General features: G+C 36.1%; 1 protein-coding gene across 1 annotated transcript in view; it reads left to right on the top strand.

Moving 5' to 3' along the window:
* LOC107592641 (diphthamide biosynthesis protein 1-like) overlaps positions 1–23,877 on the top strand; it is a 62,487-nt gene that overhangs the window by 22,139 nt on the left and 16,471 nt on the right. The window lies entirely within an intron of this gene.

Raw genomic sequence — 23,877 nt, 5'->3', positions numbered from 1 at the left:
CATGGAACCGAGCAAACAGACTTTTCTTTGCTAGAGAAAGAATGTCATACAGGTTTTGGAACAACATGAGGATGCGTAAATAATGACAGAAATTTCATTTTTGGCTCATCTGTTCCATTAAAAGCCTTGCCTCCTTTTATACTAAACATTGCATTTCTCTCCCACCATCTCCTGGGATGAATGTTCCACCTGTTTCTTTAAAGCATGTTCCTATTTTCCTCCGAATAAGCAAAGTCCTATTCCGGATGTCTGCTCAATACTAATGAGGGACATTCTCAGCTGTGGAGAGATGGGTGAGCGTTTCCATTGAGGGATATGTTTAGCCTCGGGAACCGCACTCAGAGTGTCACATTCCCAGAGAATTCATCTGAATTATAAAAACATTAGGGGACTGTAATGGTTCCATCCCACTCAGGGCCGCCGGTTTGATTTGGAGGTGAGCATAGAGTCAGTGAGTTTTAGCGAACGGCTTTGGATATTTTGATTGGGTCGTGTGCAAGTCTTGCTGTTTGATGACTCTCCTGGTTAGCACACATCCCTCTGTTTGATGTAGTTCTGCTGTCAGCCCTTCTGCAATTACATCCTGTATTCATTGACTTCCTTTTTCTCTAACCCATTTACTTTTTGCTGTTGTTCTTCTAGCGACATGGTCAGTGTTAATCTTGATGAAAATAATCATTAACAAGGTTTTTTTTTTAGGGTTTCTTCAAAGATAATGAAGGAAATATAAAATTTTTTAATTAAAACATACTGTAAAAAAATAAAAATAAAAAATATATATATATATATAGTACCACAAGAATTTCTTTTAATTTCTTTTTGAATGATACAATACCATTCAAAGTTTGGAGTTGGTAAGATTTTTTCAAATGTTTTTGAAGTCTCTCATGTTCACAAAGACTGCATTTATTTGCTCAAAAATACATTAAAAACAGGAATAGAACAGAAAACAGAAAAAATATTATTACAATTTTAAATAACTGTTTTCTATTTTGGTACATTTTCAAATGTAATTTAATGCTGTGATGGCAAAGCTGAATATTCAGCAGCCATTACTCCAACCTTCAGTGTCACTTGATCCTAGAAATAGCCTGACCTTTGAACACTGGCCTTTCCTGTTCTCTTTTTTCCTGTTTATCTTTCCACCTTTTCTATTTTGTATATTCTTCAACATATTGTTATTCGGTACAATGGTATTACCATAAATATAGTTTCAGATAAACCTTAGTAATATCATGGTGCAAGGGTTTTGGGCCCTCTCTCGCTGTCTCTGTTCACTTAAATGTGTGAGAAGTGCTTTGAGTGTGTGTCATGTAATGTGTACTCTGCTCTCCTTATCAGATGGCCATAGTGCTCTCAGCTAAAGAGCTGGCTCTTTCTCATCGGAGCAGGGCTTAGCATCACAAATGTCCAGACACTCAGAAACCCAATGAAACCAGTCAGTGTTTAATGAGAGCAATTAATGTCCGTTAATTAACTTTGCGAAAGCCCCCCGTCTCCTCCTGACATCCGCCACAGCTTTCCATCCCTCTTCTGCATGTTCTCCCCCTCGTTCCCGCAACCACATTTTTGGATTTCTGCCAGCAGGATTTCTTCGATCTGCAGTTTCTCTGAGAGCCTTTAGCCTTTTATTCCTCATTGGTATTTAGGGCTCCAGCTGCTTAGGTGTAAAGCACACAAATGCTCATCATTAGACTTTGAGGCTGTTCTGTATGTTGCAAAAATATTTTTGTATAAAGCATTATAGTTTTTTCAGGCTTCTTTGATGAATACAAAAGTTCAAAAGAACAGTATTTATTTGAAATAGATTTTTGCAACAGTGTAAAAGTCACTTTTGATTATTTAATGCATTCTTGCCGAATAAAAGTATTAATTATGAATTTGCATGACTTTTCCAGTCATTCGTGATTTACAGGATAAAAAATGTTATACTTTCTTTTTTACTCACAATTTCTACCTAATGAAATATTTTGGAGCTTGGCATAACTAAATAAATCTAATGTTTCAAGTCATCTGATCACAAACATTTTGGACACATCTATGTTTGTACTTAGTGGTGCTCGGGATCATATTGGCCTAAACGAATCTTAATACCAGGTAAACGGTGCCAGATGTTTTGTGTGTATATTGTGACCCCAGATTATAGTTTGTTCAGGGTCATGCTGGTCTGCCACGGGAAAGGATTAGTTGTTACATGACACCAAAGACAGCAAAAGGCACAACTCCCAAACATGAGATAAAACAAAGGTCGTATTAGACTGAGACTAAGAAACAGAACTGGCTAGAATGGTCTTCATGGGACTGAGAAACACTAGAGATTGGAGACTGCACAGGATGTGACTGTCATGTGATCTATGATAGACTGAGCTCCATGTTAGTGTGTGGAAAAGAGGTTGTATAAATCTAGCCAGAATATAAACTGATTAAACATGATGAGGTTTTAAGCTCTAATGAGAGCAAGCTGCTATGTATTATAGCAAAAGCTGCAGTTTATTCACACACACACACTCACAGTCAGCCCCACTTCCACATTATATATCCACATCTGACACGCACTAAATTCTGTAGGTATTCTCACACTGTGTCCTTGCATTTCCTCGAACACTGCTGAAAACACCTACACAGGGTAAAGGTTAGGGTTGGGTAACATTCACATTTTAACCGGTATCGGTACCTGAATTTCGGTGCCGATACCTTTTTTCGGTACTTTACTCTCTGTGTAATTATAAAAACTCATTTATTTCAGTGAAAAAATAAGTCCAAAAGTCTCAATTTTAACATTTTGAACAATAGGGCCCTACAAACCTTTTTTTTTTTTTTCTTTTCAGAAATTCTTGTTTTAATTTTACTGAAAATCAAATGACGGCATTAAACATTTATTTTAAATCAAATGAAAATTCAAACAAACAAACTGAGGTTTACTGTTGAAATTAATACATGGAAGAAAAATTGTGTGAATATTTCTTTTAATTGGCTAATAATTGTATTATTTTTTTCTACAATTGAATGAGTGAATGAATGATGCATTTATATAGCGCTTTATTGTGCATTGCTGTACACCCAAAGCTCTTTACAATCATGTCAATTAAGTGATTAATCTAGTTGTAATATTTATTTTTTATAATTTCATTGTTTTATTTAAATTTGATAGAACATGGAATATTTAAAGATGTACATTATACTTTACAAAAGTAATACAAGAGTAATATATTTCTGTTACATGTTAAATCGTACTTTTATTTTGACAGATTGCCATGAAGTTTGTGTGTGTATACAGTATGATGATGCTAGTTTTCAAAAAATGAAATGGTAAAATTCTCGCAAAGTGACTCTCACAGCAGCTCTGGAGATAAAGTTTTTGTGTTCATGCCATCATATAGTGAGATGCAGACACTAGTTCATTTTGTATTTAGGCTACTTTTGATTTATTCGTCCAAAATTGACGAATTCCGCGCTATAGAGTAAATTACGTTTTTATGAATGGACTCCACGATCCCGTCCACGTTTTCGCAGAAACCATATGGCCCACCGACGCAATTCGGTCGGTACCCTTAAAAGTACAGAGTTCGGTACCCAACCCTAGTAAAGGTGCATATACCTTCTTAGAGGTGGATTCCCACACACTTCATGCTATAATTTATCACATATGTCTCTTGTACACTTGCAGCTACAAACTACTTCTTGTGGAATGGAAATATGGATGGGGTTTTATGCTAGGACTAAAGGTTCAGTCACAAGTATTTAGGCGAAATTTCATGGGCAAAAAAACTTTCTGTTTTCCGTTGTCGGTAATGTAGCACTGTATGAAGCACTGCCCACATAAAAGTCACATTCAAACCAAGCAGCTTTCTGTTGGTCAGCACGGCAAATTCACATGATCAACTTGAACATCTGCATGGGGAGCTTTTTTGCCCTCATGCGAAACTCCCAAAAAATATTTTACAGCTTGGCATGGCTAGAAAAATGTATAGAAATGCCCATGGTGCTTTTATATTTCATTAATTTACATGGGTTCTTTGGGAAGCTGAACAAGGTTATCTTTCCCTCACAACCAAAAAGACACTTCTTTGGTGGCATTAGGTGTGTTCAACTTGAAGCAGCGCTGCGCAGACCGATCAGTGCATGACATCAAAGTACTGCGAGAGCATTTCGAAAGCGTAAGGAGCCGTCTGCTCTCTATAGCTCTCATGGTACTTTGATGTCATACACCGATCAGTCTGCACAGCGCTGCTTCAGGTCTAACACACCTATTGTTGATTTCGTGGTCTAAAAACAAATCTTGCTTCTCGAGCAAGTCCTGTGTAGCGTTGCCGATAACTTCCTTAACCCGAATGAAGCACATTGATGGGCGGGAGAAGTGCCCATACAAGGAATTCTGCCCTTTATGTTGTCATACAGAGCCATACTCTAAGAAAAACTTTCTGAAACTTATACAAACCCTGAAGGAGTGTATTTGGCACAGAAATACTCCATCATAGGTCCAACTTGTTTTTTTAAACTTTGACCTCGTTTAGCGTGAGAATCCAACTCTTTAAAAGTGTAAATAAGTCGGAATGCATGAAATAGCATTATACCTCCCATTTAAGAAGCTTAAACGGTGTGTTTATGAACTATACAGATGGTGAGCATTTTCAGGGTTAAAAATATAAATAACATAATTCTGGTCTCTGTGAATACAGTAAGATACGACACGCTAACAAGCACATTCAGAAAGGCGATTTGCAAACATTCACAAAATGCAAAGTGAGGTACTTGCATGTCCTGAATATGAATTTGGATCATGAACAACAGGTTGAGAATCATCTTTTGTGTAAGTCCTGCATTTTAATGACCCTCGTTTGCAAACCGCTGGTTTGGAGAGACTGTTTATGATTTATGGGGATTATTAAAAAAAAAAAAGGAGTGGGTCGGTGAATTTTTACGGTTATAGGCTGGTTGTTTACACATGTGTTCAAACACCTTGTAAAAGGGAATTTTGCATAATAGGTCCCCTTTAAATTAGTATTTGAAAGGTACTGGGATGGTCTACTATTGCCATTTTGAAAGTGCAGATCCAAGCACACTCTAATGGCTAATAGTCCCCACAACTCAGGAGTATTCGGTTCAGAACTACAAACATGAATAAAAAGAGTTTAAAAACTACAAACATGGTAGATGTGTGCGACTGAGAGGTAGAGAGACAAAAAGGGGTTTGAGTGAGTAATAATCGATATCTAACCTGATGAACATTGTAAAATTTTATAAAGGTCAGTTTACAGTAAACCAATCCACGTAACTATGCGACAACAGTTATGTCGTGGTAGCATGTGATGACCCAAAACTTGCTTGTTTTTTTTAACGTATCTGTTTTGATTTAGTTTTGCAGTTCACTGAGATTTCGAGGTAGTCACTGCACAGGGCAAAATATCTCCACCCCCCGATGAAAAAAACATTATGCACACAGCCAAATATAGTCATGCGAACAGGTTAATGGTGTTAAAGGGGTCATATGACTCTCTCTCGCTTGCTCGCTCGTGCACACACACACTCTCTCTCTCTCGCTCGCTTGCTCGCTCGCGCACACACACACACACACACACTCTCTCTCTCGCTTGCTCGCTCGCGCACACACACACACTCTCTCTCGCTTGCTCGCTCGCACACACATACACACTCTCTCTCGCTTGCTCGCTCACTCGCGCGCGCACACACACACGATGTGCAAAACTCCACATTTGAACAGTCAATAGCAAATACTTAAACTAATAACAAAACAGTAGCTGATTCAGAAGTGCCAGATTGTCATAGCAAAGTCAGAATTACCTTCTCTCCTAGGTTCACGAAACGGTTGTCCATAAAATGCATTGCTGTTCTGTTGTAAGTGATCTTAAAGATTCCTAAATGCATCTACTTTCGGAAGGCCAAATAAAGTGCTTTTGCTTTCGCCTAGAAACACACAGCGTCTCCCTGACATGGCTGCATCAACACTAACTGCGGTTACTGAAACCACGCCTTCTTTCTTTGCGTGAACATTTGGTTATGATAACATTATGCTAATATTTCCACATTGTGAGGTAGATGTGTGGGGGTGTGTTAGAACGAGTCGTTTTAGGGGGGCGTGGCAGAGTCTTAACTTTGATAAAGAATATCTCTTTGGTTTTGAGACTTTAGTCTTTGCAACTTCAGGGATCTTATCTATGCACAATCAGCTTGTAACACTCCAAAGAGAAAGGAAAACTTGAAATCGCATCATATGACCCCTTTAAAAAAAATCACTGAGCTCTATAGTAGCGAGTTGCTGTTTAACTCGTTTAAAAGAACATATTTTTCTGGTGTTCAGCTTTGAGTTCTAGCTTGTTAAGAGACACTGCGACAAACCACGAGAGTTGAGCATACGTCAGTCTGACTTTGATACACCGACAGCCGATTCGAAAAGCGTGAAAGGATCTCATGTGAACCCCATTAAACATGTATGCAGCACTGGGCCAAGACTCCTGCAGTTTTAGTCATGTTTGAGGCCCATAAGGAGTGTGGAGAAACCTCTTCCTGTGCTGTCTATCACTAAGTGTTATGTTCTTGATAATGCCGCCTTCACAGCTAAGACATCTCAGAATAGCAACAGACTTTTCATTGAGTTTCATGTTTAAAGGTCTAGGCTTTTTATTGTATTGATCGTCGCTCATAATGTTTCATAAAAATGCTGGCATATTGTCGCAACTGTAGCCTTTTGGCACAGCCCTATTGAGCAAGGTGATTTTCATCCGTCTAGTCCTCAACATTTATGCAAATGTGTTTGCGCTACTCTAAGTATTAAAATGATATGCCTGATGTTTTTCTATATGGAGCGATGCATGACTACAAGCCTAAGAGATTGTCTTTCGCTGAGTTCATCGGACTGCATCAGAATAATCGAGTTGAAGGAATAATTTACCCAAAAATGATGGTTTTCTCATCCTCATGTCTCGCCTGTTTCTTCCATTGAATTCAAAAGGATATATTTAGAAAAATATCCTGGTTGCTTCTGTCATATTTCATTCACACTTCTGCACGTTTAACCCTGGCGTGTTGACAATACACACAGGAACAAACCGTGTCTGGCCATGTCAAATCAGACAGATTTAAAGAAGTGCTTTGTTGCACTGATTTTGTTCACATTTTACTTACATGTGGTATTTGGGACCTAAATCTGTAAATACATTTTTTTTCCAGTCCAAAAATATCTCTAGGAGGTCAGGTGTAATTCTGAGTCTCCTCCAGGTACAGATATGTTCATTGCTGGCCAATAAACTTGGAGAAAAAAAAGTCAAGCATTTATTTGCCAAAAGTGGCATTAGTGCCTTATTAACTCTCGTTAAAACACCTAGCATACTAATAAATGTTTTGATCTTAAAACACAAGCTTTAAATTACATTATTGAATTTCATACTCATTTTTCTTTTTCTTTTTAAATCACAAACATGAAATAAGGAAGCTATGAAATAAATCAGTGCAGCAACAGCCTTATCTGGTTTGACATTGAATGAAGTTAAGTTGGAGTTTTCAAAAGAAGTCCTAATGCACTACAGTTCAGGGTCTGTAAGATTGTTTCATAATTTAGAAAGAAGCGTCTCAACAAGGCGGGATTTAAAAAAAATATATATATTTTTTTGGTAAAAATTATTACAATTCAAAGTAACTTTTTAAATTTAATGTATTTTAAAATGTAATTTATTTCTGTGATGGCAAAACTGAATTTTCCACAGCCTGTACTCCTGTTTTCAGTTTCACATGATCCAAAAATCATTCTAATATGTTGATTTGGTGCTCAAGAAACATTTTTATTATTATCAATGTGGAAAACCTTTGTGCAGTTGATAAATGTATGCATCCTTGCTTAATAAAAGAAAAAAATGAATGGTAGTATATACAGTGGGTACGGAAAGTATTCAGACCCCCTTACATTTTTCACTCTTTGTTATATTGCAGCCATTTGCTAAAATCATTTAAGTACATTTTTTTCCTCATTAATGTACACACAGCACCCCATATTGACAGAAAAACACAGAATTGTTGACATTTTTGCAGATTTATTAAAAAAGAAAAACTGAAATATCACATGGTCTTAAGTATTCAGACCCTTTGCTCAGTTTTTAGTAGAAGCACCCTTTTGATCTAATACAGCCATGAGTCTTTTTGGGAAAGATGCAACAAGTTTTTCACACCTGGATTTGGGGATCCTCTGCCATTCCTCCTTGCAGATCCTCTCCAGTTCTGTCAGGTTGGATGGTAAACGTTGGTGGACAGCCATTTTTAGGTGACTGTTCTTGAATGGCCCAGCCAGAGCCCTGACTTAAACCCAATTGAGCATCTCTGGAGAGACCTAAAAATTGCTGTCCACCAACGTTTACCATCCAACCTGACAGAACTGGAGAGGATCTGCAAGGAGGAATGGCAGAGGATCCTCAAATCCAGGTGTGAAAAACTTGTTGCCTCTTTCCCAAAAAGACTCATGGCTGTATTCGATCAAAAGGGTGCTTCTACTAAATACTGAGCAAAGGGTCTGAATACTTAGGACCATGTGTTATTTCAGTTTTTCTTTTTTAATAAATCTGCAAAAATGTCAACAATTCTGTGTTTTTCTGTCAGTATGGGGTGCTGTGTGTACATTAATGAGGAAAAAAAATTAACTTAAATGATTTTAGCAAATGGCTGCAATATAACAAAGAGTGAAAAATTTAAGGGGGTCTGAATACTTTCCGTACCCACTGTATATCTTGATTTGAACCAGTTGAAGACTACATTTCTTATGACTAATGACTTAAATTTCATCTTTTGTATAACTTTAAGAGACCTTGAATGGACCTTATGGCAGCAACTGAATGCTACCCCAGATAGTCACGCAGTGTGAAAACGGCGATCCGGCGAGTTTGAAAATCATGCAGTGTGAACTCGCCATTAGTTGGGATAGATGCCATAATTGACATGAATGAAAACAAGACTGTGAGGGATAGGATTGGCTGGGCCTTGGTTCAATCATTCAGCTGACAAAATTAAAATGAAAATGCATCCTTACAAACAATGAGACATCACTTAAGATGTAAAGACATTGCAGTTTATAGAACTGTTTATCTATCCCTCACAGGCTCTCTTTATTTGCTTTGAATTAGACATGACACCTACCTTTCCTATGTCCATATAGGAACTTAATTTATGGATTTTACAGTACTTTTTGTAGCTTGAAAGCTGAGATCACCATCTTTGGTGTTCTCCTAATTATCTTCTTTTGTGCTCTACGACAGACCAAAAAAAAATCATACAAGTTTGGACTGATGTGAGGGTGAAGACATGATGACAGAGTTCTTATTTTAGAGTGAACTCTTCCTTTTAAAAGACTGTGAATCATTCCCTTCAACACAGTATGCTCCTGCGGTCAGTCGACGGGGACAGATACCTCCTCACGCTCCTTATCCAACAATGTTGTGAGTTTCGCTCCGCCGTTAGTGCCTCCTATCTAATGCCTGGCCCAATTTTCACTTTCTTTGATTCATATCTCCAGGCTGCGGCCCACGGCCCCTGTAGGGGAAATGTCAGAGTTAGTGTGCAGGAAAGATCCTGGCATGGGGCCGACAATCCCCATTCCCGACTCACACGGCACAGCTGAGATGTAGGTGACAGGAGCAGGGCTATGAATGTGTGTGCGTGTGTGTATTTGTGAGTCCCAGCTGTCTGTCTTCCTCAGTTCTTATATAAGGAGCTCATACTGGGAGGAGAGATCACCAGGCCCGCAGCCACTGGAAGAACAAGCCAATTCTCTCTGTCCCCTTTCCCGCTTTCATTCGCTGTGTGTTTCTTGCTCAGTCTGTGTCGATGACTAATGAGCTGCCGTGCCATTCTGTGTAATGAGTTACCTGCCTACACACCCAGTGTGTTGCCTTGTCTCATTGGCATGAAGTACTGCGGGGGCAAGGGTGAAGAAAATAGAGAGGGATATGGAGTGAATGGACGAGTAGTTGATGTTGAGGAGTTCTCAGTGCTCAGTGTGAGAGAATTTCAGGCCATCTAGTTTACCTAGATGTTGTTTTTTAGGTTTAATGTTTTAGCTTTAGTGCTTTAAAGGAGAAGATGAATTCAGAACAGCAACTTCTCCGAGAGCCTGCTGTGCTAGAACCATCAAAAATGGCTTGTGTAACAATTTTACTACCTTGAACCATTCAATTGAAGACTGTCGGACTCTGCTGGGTACCGTGTTCCTGTTTTTATAGTCGATCTGAAAGCATTTGTTTGGTAAATGTCCATCAGTTAGACCCATTCAAGGGCTGAACTTTATTTATGTGATTGTATTTTTTTTTTTTTTACCCTTAATGGACAGAATCCTTAAGGACAGCTTAAATTTTGAGGCTTTTAGTCCATGTCTGTTAGCGTTGAGGTCATCAATAATGTTCCCCTAAAAGTTGACTGAGTTTTGACCAAAAAGACACTTTTATTTTACATATGTAGTACTTATATTCTGACTAAATGGACTGAAAATATTGATGACTCCTCCTTTGCTTATTTTACTGAAACCATACATAAAATTGTATTACTCAAAATATCAAACCAAGTGGCAGTTATTTAAAAAAATATAAAGCACAGACATGCTTCAAACACAACATTTGACAAAATTAGTCTTCAAATAATAAAATATTAACAGTAATGTGTTTATTTCTACATATACATTTCTTAACATTTCAGGTTGTATAAATTAATATTAGTGTATTATGAACAAATATTAACAAAATATAGTATATTTATAGATTAACATTAAAAAATACCTATATGTACCTATATTATCTATATTACATTGCCATTTAAAAGTTTGGGGTCAGTAAGGTTTTTTTTAAATGAAATTAAAAGTCCAAAGTAAATTGATCACAAGTGACAATAAAGGCATTTATGATGTAACAAATTTCTTTCAAAGAAATGCTGTTCTTTTGAGCTTCTATTCATCAAAGAATCCTGAAAAAATTGTATCAGTTTCCATGAAATATTGAGTTGGGCACAACTGTTGCCAACTGTTGTCAACATTCATAAAAATAAGAAGTGTTTCTTTTAGAGACTTCTTTAAAAAACATGATGATATCGGCCCCGAACCTTTGAAACTTAGTGTACAGAAACTAACCTATACTAATAAATGTTGTTAATGAATTGAGCCTTTCTGTAATGTGGTAACAATACAATTATTCAAAATTAAGTCAAAGTATTTGGATTCTCTAGTTTGTCAGACTTAAAGGTAAAAAGTAATTGTGAAAAAAAATGGCTAAGAAAAGTGTTAGTTTCGACATAAGCTCTAGAATAATTTGTTTGCAAGTGCCACTTGGTTTGATATTTTGTATCAAATGCAATGACATTTAGAGATTTGTGTGACCAAAAGTGTCCAGAAAAATTTTGGAACATGAAGGAAGGAACACGCTAAGGATTTGAGTCTACCAACTCTTCTTGTTGTTGTTTAATATTGTTAAAATCCTATGTAGACTTTCTTTCAGACATTTTAGAGATGACTTTAAACCAGATGGCCAGCAGTCATCTGCTCTCAATTTCTCGAAGACCTTTCGTCCGAGATTCTCTGCAGTCACAGTCACTTTTACAGATGGCCATAACTGCGCTTACAGATGTTAGCGGGGAAGCTGTCATGTCATTTTCGGCTGAAAGATTTTCTCTGTAAACTTACCTCAATTCCTTTTGCGGTCCACTCTGTTGGGTCTATGAAAGGAGGCGATAGCAGGTGGGCAAATTGTTTTATATACTTTTTTTTCGGGTACCTGGAACTGAGCCCTTTAGATCCATGCTGTGAACATCACGCTGAGGTCCAAAGAGGAGAATCCCCACCTGCAGCTTGCACCTGAACATCACGTTACCTCCAGCAAGTCCCAGGGAAGCTCCATCTACTGAAGCGTACATCTACTAAATAAAGCCTCAAGTGCGAAGGAACCTAACTTGCGATCACAGTTCTGTCAAAGAAACTCCAGATCTGTCATAATAAAGACAAAAGACTGGACTGCACTGACTAAGAGTTGGTAGCAAACAGGTATAAGTCACAAGAATCAATATAGGTTGAAGAAAAACAGCTAAAATAATGAAGACAGAAACCTGGAGAAAGTTTGATTCGATCGGTCTTGTCAGTATGGCAAATGGCAACTCATTGGATTCCAGAGCTGTCGTGCAGACTGCAAAAGCAGACGGTACGTTGGGAATTTCATGTCTGCTTGACATGACTGTCATCCTGGAGAGAGACCAACTTTTAGCAAAGTTTGTCAAGACATATGGTCACAAATCAACACATATGGTTATTTAGTGTGTGAGAATGTACGTGCTTATGAAATATAAAGGTGCCATGTAGCATTCAGACCTAGCTAATTAGACACGGAGACCGCCTCACCGGCATGGTCCTCGGTGTTGGGTTTTATTATTTATGAAACAATAAAATAAACATCCTGTTCCCTTGCACAGCATTGTTGCAGAGTATGGTTGCAGATTTAGTCCAATTTGTGTTGAAGCTTCGATTTTGACTGCTTAATTATTTTCTTAACAAATCTTAAATGCATAATTTGCAGGTAGAAAAGAAACTCCCGTTAAAAACTTTGGGGTCAGCAAGAATAAAATGTATATATATATATATATATTTTTTTTTTTTAAAGAAGCCTCTTATGCTCACCAATGCAGCAGTTATTTGATCAAAAATACAGTAAAGACTCTATTATTGTATAATATTAATAATAATACATTTTATTTTGATATATTTTAAAATGTAATTTATTCATGGTTGCAGATTTAGTCCAATTTGTGTTGAAGCTTCGATTTTGACTGCTTAATTATTTTCTTAACAAATCTTAAATGCATAATTTGCAGGTAGAAAAGAAACTCCCGTTAAAAACTTTGGGGTCAGCAAGAATAAAATGTATATATATATATATATATTTTTTTTTTAAAGAAGCCTCTTATGCTCACCAATGCAGCAGTTATTTGATCAAAAATACAGTAAAGACTCTATTATTGTATAATATTAATAATAATACATTTTATTTTGATATATTTTCAAATGTAATTTATTCATGTGATGGCAAAGCTGAATTGTTCATTAGCCATTACTCCAGTCTTCAGCATTACATGATCCTGCAGAAATCATTCTAATATGCTGATTTGGTGCTCAAGAAACATTTCTGGTTATTACTAATGTTGAAAACTGTTTTTGTGGAAACTGATACATTCTTTTCAAGATTCTTTGGTAAATGTAATGTTCAAAAGAACAAAATAGAACTCTTTTGTAACATTGTATATGTCTTTACTGTCACTTTTGATCAATTTAATGCATCCTTGCTGAATTTAAAATTACTGACTGGAGATGATTGTAATGCACTTAGTTACATTCTTAGTTTACATTCTTTAATTAAAGTGAAATGAGGTTTGGGAAAGAGTTTGATGGGAGTTGCTATAAGAATTGTTTTGAAAGAGAACATTCCATTAGCAAATAAATAAATGAACAAAATGTACTGTAACTGTAACTCACTCCGGTAGTGGGGCCATCTGTAACAACAGCACTCTCGTAATTTACAGTTTAGGAATCATTTGTAGATTTTAATTTGTATTTGAATTTATAACCGATAAATGTGGAAAAAACATAGGTAATATTGGTAGTATAGTTTTGAGGTAAATCAGTGAGTTACAGATGGTAAAGCAAAAAGTGTTCCAACCATCCTAGTCTCCCCAATATGTGAATATATTATGGAACATTTTTGAACTGTTTCAGAGTACAAAACGGTTTCATGAAACAGCGTGGGCTCTTAGCTCACCTTCTCTCCTCAAGGTTACAATACTTACTTTCTTGCTAATCGCATTTGGCTTAATTGAGGAACAAATGCCCAGACAAGTATCTAACTATAATATTCTTTACTGTTTGAGTAAATTTGAGTAAATCCAATTTGCATATTTTCTTCATCCACTTACCACCATGATCTCTGTGCCTGTGGTGCTTAACAACAAATGTCTTCAGATTCATTTTCAATCTAATGATGTGAAATTATTTAGCAGGGCTTTAAAAGCAAAGTTGAGTGTTGATTTGTTTTGTTATAGGAAGCGCCTAAACTTGGTTTCCTTGTGCTGTCCTCGGAAAACCCTACTCGCTGTTACCACGTTAGCCTCACAGACTCGCTGGCGGTAATAGAGGTGCAGAGCACATGAGACTCCTCAAATCAAAGATCCGTGAGGAACTTCTCTGAGACTGAAGGGGGTGAGAAGGTGCCTCCGGTTTGAAATTGGATGTGTGGGCCAGTCGCTTCTATGCCCTCTAGCACTTAGTCAGTCACTCTCTTCCTGACAAAGACAGACATATTCAGCATTTTCTGAGTGAACTGATTTAAAGCCTATTTACACCATGTTTGAATTTTTTGCAGCACATATTTCGGAATGAAACACTGCGTAGTTTTTGTGTTCTGACATACATCTATTTACTTAAAATGATTATGCCCTTACTATTTTGTTTTTTCTAATTTATGGAAACGGTTATCATGTTCTGACTATTTATTCATTTTTATATTTTTATACAAGCCACAATCACACTAGACTTTAAGCACATGAACAGCCTTTGGTAACTTATTGTAGTAAATAGTTCATACTTTTTGCTGCTTAATTTCTAAGGATATAGTGTGCAGGCTTTAAGTTTGGGGTCAGTATGTATTTTTTCCCAAAAGAAATAATACATTTATTAAGCAAGAATGCATTAAAACTTTTTCATTGTTGCCAAAAAAATATCTAAAATAAATGCTTTTCTTTTGAACTTTCTATTCATCAAAGAATCCTGAAAAAAATGTTCCACAGTTTCCACAAAAATATTCACCAGCAAAACTGTTTTCAACATTGATAATCATAAATAATCATATGTTTATTGAGCAACAAAGCAGCATATTAATAATTTCTGAAGATGATCTTGTGACACTGAGGACTGGGGTAACGGCTGCTGAAAATTCAGCTTTGCCATCACAGGAATAAAATGCATTTTAAAATACAAATAATTCAGTATATTTAAATAGAACAGTTATTTTTAATTGTAGTAATATTTTATAATATTTCTATTGTACTATATTTTTCATCAAATAAATGCAGCCTTGGTGAGTATATTATCTTAACAGTTCCAAACATTTGAACAGTGATATACATAAATATAAAGATACCACATACATTTTATGTTTTTTTTTATGTACAAAATTCATGGAACACTGATCGCTGCTGTAAGTAAATAATATAATGAATTTCCATCCTTTATAAAGATGTCTTTCATGGTGACTTCTCATTAACGTTTGGAGAAAACTGATATTTCATACTTGTTGAGCATCAATGATAATTAATTATGTCATGCAAGGTGCGCATATGACGTTTCTTAGTCATCCCTTCTGGATGTAATTTATATACAAATTACAAAATGAGGCATTATGACTAAAATGTCAAACATTGAGTTATTATGTTGAAGTCGATAAACACACTAAAGTTAAAACCAAACTGTACTGAACAGCAGCACATTGTCATTCAGATCAGGTAGAGAAATGTGCAAAATGATGTACCATGGTAAGTTTTGATTTGTTAATATAGCAAACCTTTACAGCATACAGCTTGTCTCCTTAACTCTGTCTTTTTCTATTTTCCCACTGCTGCTTTCATCTTATTCTTTTTGCTCTCTCACTAGATCCTTCCTGTCTTCCTCTCTCTCTCTAACTCAATTCGTTTAAAGAGGAAATAATGAGGCAGACCCTCTGTAGAGTTGCTCAGATATCAAGGGAAGAGCCTCTGCATCTTGGAGGTAATCTCTCCTCTCCCCGTGTCCTCACGCCAGGCGCATCTGCCAGCAAGAGGAGGGATGAGCCCACGTGCCACACAACCAAATTAAATATGAGGCATGAGCAGGTGCGGCATATAAATATTTCACAACCCTAACTAGGCCTGGGCGATAAAACGGTATCGATATTTATCGACGGTACACCTTCTTCGATAACGATATAAAAAAATTTCAATATAGGCACGTATGAGTGACGCAGACAGCACATGAACATGAGTGCTGTGCCTGTCTGTGATGAGGAGATTGTGAATAAAAAAATGAATATTAGTTGAATTTAAAATAAACATTTGCATTTGAATGCAAAAATAGTAAAATCAAATGTTAGGTGTGCGTCAGGGAGCGTCATCAGTGGAGCACGAGATGCGGTGATGATGATGATGTAAAAGTGACGTTGTAGTTTAATGTTTTGTTAGTCTAGCCCACAAGATGCGCAGTTGCTGCGTTATTCATTCAAAATATTAGAGAAACGTAGTAGCTCAATGCATAGAAGATCTTGATTGGGTTAAAACCGAAACCAAGCCATTCACACAGAACACATATTCAGTGCATTTTCTAGACGGATATATATGCTGCACTCGTGTCTCACACAAGAGATGTATAGAAAGCCATGCAAAGTTTAAACTTTTAGAAAATACGTCACGAATTTGTGGAGGTTTATTCCTTTTCATTGCGTCTCATATGTTTTTAAAGGTAATCTGTGTGATGGGTGATTCGGCTCTTTGTATTAAGCAATGCATAAATACATGATGCTGTTTTGTTCATAATTGTTTATGCCATTTACAAAATTATATTTGATTTATATGAGTTAATTTAGACGTAATGCACGTTTTTTTATAGACAGTTATTTCCTTGCGTTGTGCTGCATTATTTTGCTCATTGCGCCCTCCTGTGTCCTCGGGAAACAAGCCAAAAGTTTAACCTATTTAATCTGCATATAAAACATTAAAAATTAGATATTTGTTTAATTTTAATTTTGTGTTTGACTGTTAAAACAAAAATGTGTTGTTTGTCTCAACAAATTGAGTTAATTTAAAAATACAGTGGTTAAATGTAAACATGTTTTTTCTATTGCTCTTTGTTTTAAAAAAGGTTATAAAAAATTTCAATAATTATGGATACCGAACAATATGAAACATTATATCGTTGATAAATTTTTTTAGCTATATCACCTAACCTGATTTGTTGTGTAGCGGGTTATGCGCTGGACCGGACTTGTGTGAGTGAGCATGAGCATTCAGGGATTTTCCTGAAAGTGTTTTTGTTGATGTATGCATAAAATGTGTGTTAGTATACCTTTAAGGCAAAGGGTTTACAGAATATTTTCAGCATTCAGCAAATTTTTTGAGACATTGCGGGATACCTACTGTCATTTTGACATATAAAAGATCTGTCTCCCTACTTTGGAGACATTCCCACAATTAAGCATTAAGGATGCTAATAGGGATTAGAAGTGAAGAGGAGAAAAAGTTTTAAAGCACACCGCCAAAACAGATGGGGGCGGGAGAGAGACGTGTGGTGAGGATTTTGGGCAGAGAAATAAGAGATTCCTGATGGAGCACAGTGGAATAATTAAATCGGGTGACCAGATCACATTGTCTGTTTTTACACTCCGAGAACAGAATTAAAAAAGAACGCAAGAGCCCACAAAACCAGGGTTATTATAGTTAAATTAAACCATATAAAAAAAAAACTGTGATGGGAAATAAAATACATCTTATCTTATATATATATATTTATTTAATTATAAAAAAAAAAAAAATTTCATCTAGTTGACAAGGCAACATTACTCATTTTCATTTATTTTTTTGAAAACCAACGTCACTGCACCCGTTTACCAAGAAATTTTCTTCATGCACTTCATGCTTCCTTCTGCTGACCAGCTTTTTGAAGATGCTGATTTCATTTTCCAGCAGGATTTGGCACCTGCCCACACTGCCAAAAGCATCAAAAGTTGGTTAAATGACCATGGTGTTGGTGTGCTTGACTGGCCAGCAAACTCACCAGACCTGAACCGCATAGAGAATCTATGGGGTATTGTCAAGAGGAAAATTAGAAACAAGAGACCAAAAAATGCAGATGAGCTGAAGGCCACTGTCAAAGAAACCTGGGCTTCCATACCACCTCAGCAGTGCCATAAACTGATCACCTCCATGCCACGCCGAATTGAGGCAGTAATTAAAGCAAAAGGAGCCCCTACCAAGTATTGAGTACATGTACAGTAAATTAACATACTTTCCAGAAGGCCAACAATTCACTAAAAATGTTTTTTATTGGTCTTATGAAGTATTCTAATTTGTTGAGATAGTGAATTGGTGGGTTTTTGTTAAATGTGAGCCAAAATCATCACAATTAAAAGAACCAAAGACTTAAACTACTTCAGTCTGTGTGCATTTAATTTATTTAATACACAAGTTTCACAATTTGAGTTAAATTACTGAAATTAACTTTTCCATGACATTCTAATTTATTGAGATGCACCTGTATGTGTGTGTATATTTATAATAAATATATATAAATGAAACATATTTAGTTTTTATGAAGGGTCGTACAAGCCATAATTCTTTCTGGTGCTTTCACACACATATATTCTCCTTGTGGGAGATGACTTTGAGGGCAGCGTTTTCGGACAGGCTTCTGAGGCAGCGTAATGGTTTAATGATGTACAACAAAATAGAACGAGTTTTGGTGATAACTAAATTAATATTTAATTACTATAATACTGATTTCTCGCTAGAGCTAACATCAAATGTGCAAAAAGTTCATCAGAAATATACATTTATGCACAGACTGACCACCAAATGCAACTTTCAGACACCATCTTTATTTTTTTAGCTCAATCATCATGGAATGGAACACACAGGATTGTGGGATATCAATCTATGCTGCCTTCAAAAATCGATCAGAGGAAGGTATCTCATGAGACAGGAAGTGAAGCTAACTTTGAATTCGGACGTGCCTTGATGCCTTCTTACCTTGGAATGTGTCCTCCGCAGGCAGCATTGTAGAGCTTTCGGATGCAGCAATTGTTTGTGATGCTTGAAATACTGGAAGAAAAATATGAATATTTAATTGGGGTAGGGGTTAATATGAATGTATTTCTGAGGAGAACCATTTTCAATGACATTCTCTTTTCAAGGAAACGCTGTATCGCTGCTTATTATACTGGGCCAGTAGAAATTTTCCTTAGCGGTGAGACCTGTCAACACTATCAAAATCAGTATCATAACACGTGCACACATCTGTGAAACAAGTTGTTTACAAAATTTAATTTTAAAATAAAAAAATGTAAAACTGTACTTTAGTAGGATGACTTTGAATAGCATAGTTGTGTTAGGATGAGCTGAGCAAGTCTTGCATAAGTATTTCTTGGTTTGAGAGTGACTTCCTTCTTAAAGAGGAAGTAATGGATACCCCCCCCCCCCCTCAATGACATGAGGTGGAACTAAAAGCACTCTTGCCACAAAAATGTTTATATTAGAATCACATTAAAAATACCTGTTACAATATTTTGCTGAACCGTTACATGCTAGCTTGAATTTTGTTATACTTTTACATTTTTAAAGCAAATATTTTCATATAATTAATTTTACCTTTAGTTTTTATAAAAATTTAGTAAATTTAAATATTTTATATACTAAATATGTAACCCAGTTAGTTATCACAGCACAACCGTATACTGTATATATATATATATATATGTGTGTGTATATATATATATATATATATATATATATATATAAGAGTTGTGATAATTAACTGTTACATCTTCAAAGGGTAATATACCCAAAAATTATAATTTACTCACCCTCATGTTGTTCCCGACTTTGATTTTCATTATTTGGAAAAGTGTGTCGAGGTTATTCTTGATTAATTCTTTCCTATTGTGTTCTATGGAAGAATGAACATCTTACAGATTTGAAACGATAGTAAATGATGACAAATTTTTCATTTCTCTTTAAGATATTGTTCGTTGAACTGCAGGTGTGCGTTAATGGCTGTTTATGTAGTCCATGTATCTGTTGCATCTGTTTGCATGTGATTGAATGCGTGTGTGTGTGTGTGTGTGTTGCGCCTGTGTGTGTGTGTTGCGCGTGTGTGTGTGTGTGTGTGTGTGTGTGTGTGTGTGTGTGTGTGTGTGTGTGTGTGTGTGTGTGTGTGTTGCGCTGCGCGCGTACTATACAGAATGTCGTGACAGCACGTACAGATGCACCAGAGCACTTCTATTCTACTCTGCTCACCTGCCTCTCTCTTACTGCTCTCATGGGATGATGCATCACTTTTACTGTCTCTGAGAAAGCAAGAGAGAGACAGAGCGCTGAAATATCTGATGCGTGTCCTAGACCTGGCTGAAATCCTGTAGTGGTAACAGGAGGAGGCTGTGCTTGCTTTATCAACAGTTTTGGGGTGAAGAGGAAAAAAAACAGGCAAATATAATTTAAAAATATTACACAGCATGGGCACATTGTTTTACTGCCCCCAGGTGATATAAATGCACACTGCCTTGACTGGATAAGCTCAGATTAAAAAGTCTGGGATCATGTCTAATTAAATGTAAAAAAAAAAAAAAAAGGTCAGAGTTCTGACCTAGTGGTTAAAGCAAATGCATTCGAATCTGGTCTGCATTTTCAAAGTAACTTGATTTTTACATGCTTGCTCACAACTGTTGCTGTGTGGTTGCTAGGACAATACTAGATGGTTACTAAGGATCTCTGGATAGTTGCTAAGTGGTTACCTACAGCCGCAAGTCAAAAGAATAAAGTCTTTATTTTAAGCCTTAGATGAATCTGGTCACTCCGTCAGTGCAAGTCTATGGATTTTTTTTCACCCATTTTGTCATCCGCAAGACAGAAATTATTAGATCAATTACAAAACACATCAGTCATTATGTGATTTGAGGTATTATTTATAATTTATTGTTTTATTGAACATATGTATATGAGTAATAGAAATGTTTTGTATTAGCAAGCACCACTAAAAATTGCATTAAAATGAAACTTGTCCAAAATAAAATTTAGTAAACAATTTATTTAATTATTACTATATCTTTTAGAATTATGATTACTATTATAAGCTGAGAATTTCTAGAATCGCTCAAACAGTTTACAAATATCAAAGGAAACTCTTTTTGGTTTTCACAGGTAAACAAACCAATTCTTGGACTCAACAAAATAAATCGTAAAGAATTGCTTAGGCACAGTTTATTTCAGGTCATGCCTCAATATCAGGAGTGTGTGTGGGAGACCTGAGGGTGTTGTGGGACAGGCATCCTGGCATCCTGAACAGAGCGTCTCTCTCTCCTCTCTACTGGGCTGATTTCTGCCCTGAAGTGGACTAACAAGATTTCATAGACGGTGTCACACAGGCAATGATGCATCCCCTCCAGACACTGAGACCTGCTCACAAGAAGAAAACCACTAAGCGTTTTTGAGGCCAGCTTTTCATCAAATGAGCGAAACACATACACGCTCATCTCACACACCCTTGCACATTATCTCAGCCACTGAGCTAGTCTGAGAGAAAACCTCAATCCACAGAGGCACACAGCTGGACAATTAGAATATTTTTGTCTTTCATAAATCAGTTTGACACCGGTATCATGGCAAAAAGAAATGGGCACAGAAGCTTTGCTAATAAGGACTTCTATGGCTTTGCAGACCAGATTTAGGCCTGTTTTTCTGTTGTGTAAGTTGAGAAGGTACAGGTAATGTGATTTGTGTGGGCTGGTGTGGTTTGTGCTCTGCTAAGTGGTTCAAGGAGTAGTTTGTAGACTGTGGGGAAACAGGGCTGGGATGTGAAAAGTCCGAAGGGACGGCTTTTTTGTGGAAGGCCCTCGTTGCTGATCTAATATTAGTCTTCGTGTTAACTGAGCTCAGTGAAGAGAGAGGCTAAACACACACGCACACTCAATCAGAGTTATTGAAACAGGGCAGAGGGTACAGCATTGAATCACTCGGAGGCTTGTGTCCTGGGCTTTTATCCGCAACCTGACACAACAAAAGGGCTTCATTCTTATTGTGCGTATTTGAAGTTGTGCACAAAGGCCCTAAAAATATTTGGACACTTAAAAAAATCTATGAATGTCATTGCATTAGATAATAAGTGGCATGCACAAACCATTGATGCTTGACAGCTAACTTCACATTTCTAAGACATTTTTGTCTTTCAACCAACTGGTGTCAAGGTGATTATTAGTGGATGTTTAGTCAGTTTCCCTCAAGATCACACAGGTATTTTTGGTTTGGTGTGTTTTGATTTGATTCACATGTTGCTTTGCTTTTTGGTTTGTTTTATTTTCATTTTATTTTTGTTTGCGGTGTTTTTTTTTGTTTGTTTTTGTTGTATTGTTTTGTTTTTAAAGCTGTTTTAATTTAAAAGTCTGCTTGTGCTATCTTTCAGTAAAACATTTGCCACTTTGTTTGATATTTTACTAATTCAAAAACATATATTTTAAAGTTTGACTTAAGTGTCCAAATAATATATGGGGCTACGGTCTTCTAATAGGGATGGGTTAGGATAGTTGTCCAATAACCTACTAGTGCAGGGGTGGCGTCTGTGTGAGTGTGACTTTGTTTTGTGCAAGCTGGATGCTACAGAGACACTAATTAACAAGCCCTGTTTTTGAGATCACAGACATTTCTACATCTTAATTGCATCTTAATGACATTTCAGATCAGATGCTGTAGCTGGAGCCAGATAGCATGACAGAGAGAGTAAAGAGAGAGAGAGAGACAGTTGATTTGATTTCGATGGGAGAAGAGCAGAGCTACAGTTCGTATAATAATAATAATAATGATAATAATATCTTATCAGTATTATTGTTAATTTTTTTTTACAGGAACACTGAATGACCAAAAAAAGCACCAGCACCAGTCCTAAGTTCATGGTTACCAAGTTTTAATTCTACTTACTAAACTTCTATTATTAAATAATACTTGATTACCATATTATAATGCTTGACTGCTTGACTGACTGATATTAAGAGTGTACTTTCAGATATTTAAAAAGCTTGCGTGTGTGTATACTTAAAATACTTCCAGCTTTATTTACTCTATAATTTGAAAATGTTTCTAATGTCACAAATACATCTGCCAATGTAAATGTAACTTTTTTTTTTTTACTTTATATTTTGACCAATTTTTTAAAATGTGTTCCTACAATGAGTCACTAATGTGTAAACTATCACTTTAAATTGTGAATTTCATGGAACTTGGGGGATTTGTCATAATATACCATCCTCTCAACTTCCACACCCTTACCATAAAGTAGTATACTTCAAGTTTATTTTAGTAAGTATACTTAAGTAAAGTTCAAGTATATTTTTAAGTATACTTTATGTAGAAAGTATACAAATATCAGTGTACTAGTAGTATACTTGTAAGTGTACAATTTCAATACTCCTTGGGACTAAATTGGCCCAATTTCTAGTATATAAAAGTATACATTTAAGTATACTTTAAGTATAACAGTAGTAAACTTTGAGTACACTACTAGTTTACATCAAAATGTTTAGTTTGTACTGCAACTATACTAAAAGTGAACTTATAGGTATACTGATAGTTTACTAATTAAATACTTGTAGTAGCATTTTTATTACACTTTGAAGTATAGTCTCAGTAAACTACTAATTTAGTAGTTTTATACTGCAAGTATACTCGTAAGTTTTCTTTAAGTGACCTTTACATCATACTTTAAGTATACTACTATGTCCCTATTTAGGTATTAATTTGTATATATTTTGTTACATGAATATCTGAACATACAAAACATCAAAAGAACAGGGCATCTGCTTGTAAACAAAAACATTTTATTCTAGCTTCATTCTTTTTTAAACACTTGAATGTGGATACGTTTCATAATATGAATTGGATTCAGAATGATAATCAAAGCGTAGATAGTCGATCAACACCCCAAAGCTTGACAGTCAGCATTACCTCTTCATTGGTCGACATTTTATTCCATAATGTTACATAGTTTTGATACCGTTTTATGTCTGATGATCGTGTTAGATCACATTTGAAGCATCTGTTGTTTCGGTTTCTTCTTCACTTGTGTTTTTT

Source organism: Sinocyclocheilus grahami, unplaced genomic scaffold (genome assembly GCF_001515645.1).
Source record: "Sinocyclocheilus grahami isolate Dianchi unplaced genomic scaffold, SAMN03320097.WGS_v1.1 scaffold155.1, whole genome shotgun sequence".
In the NCBI taxonomy this organism is placed as follows: domain Eukaryota; kingdom Metazoa; phylum Chordata; class Actinopteri; order Cypriniformes; family Cyprinidae; genus Sinocyclocheilus; species Sinocyclocheilus grahami.
The sequence above is the reverse complement of the archived record's forward strand: the minus strand, read 5'-3'. Positions and strand labels throughout refer to the sequence as shown.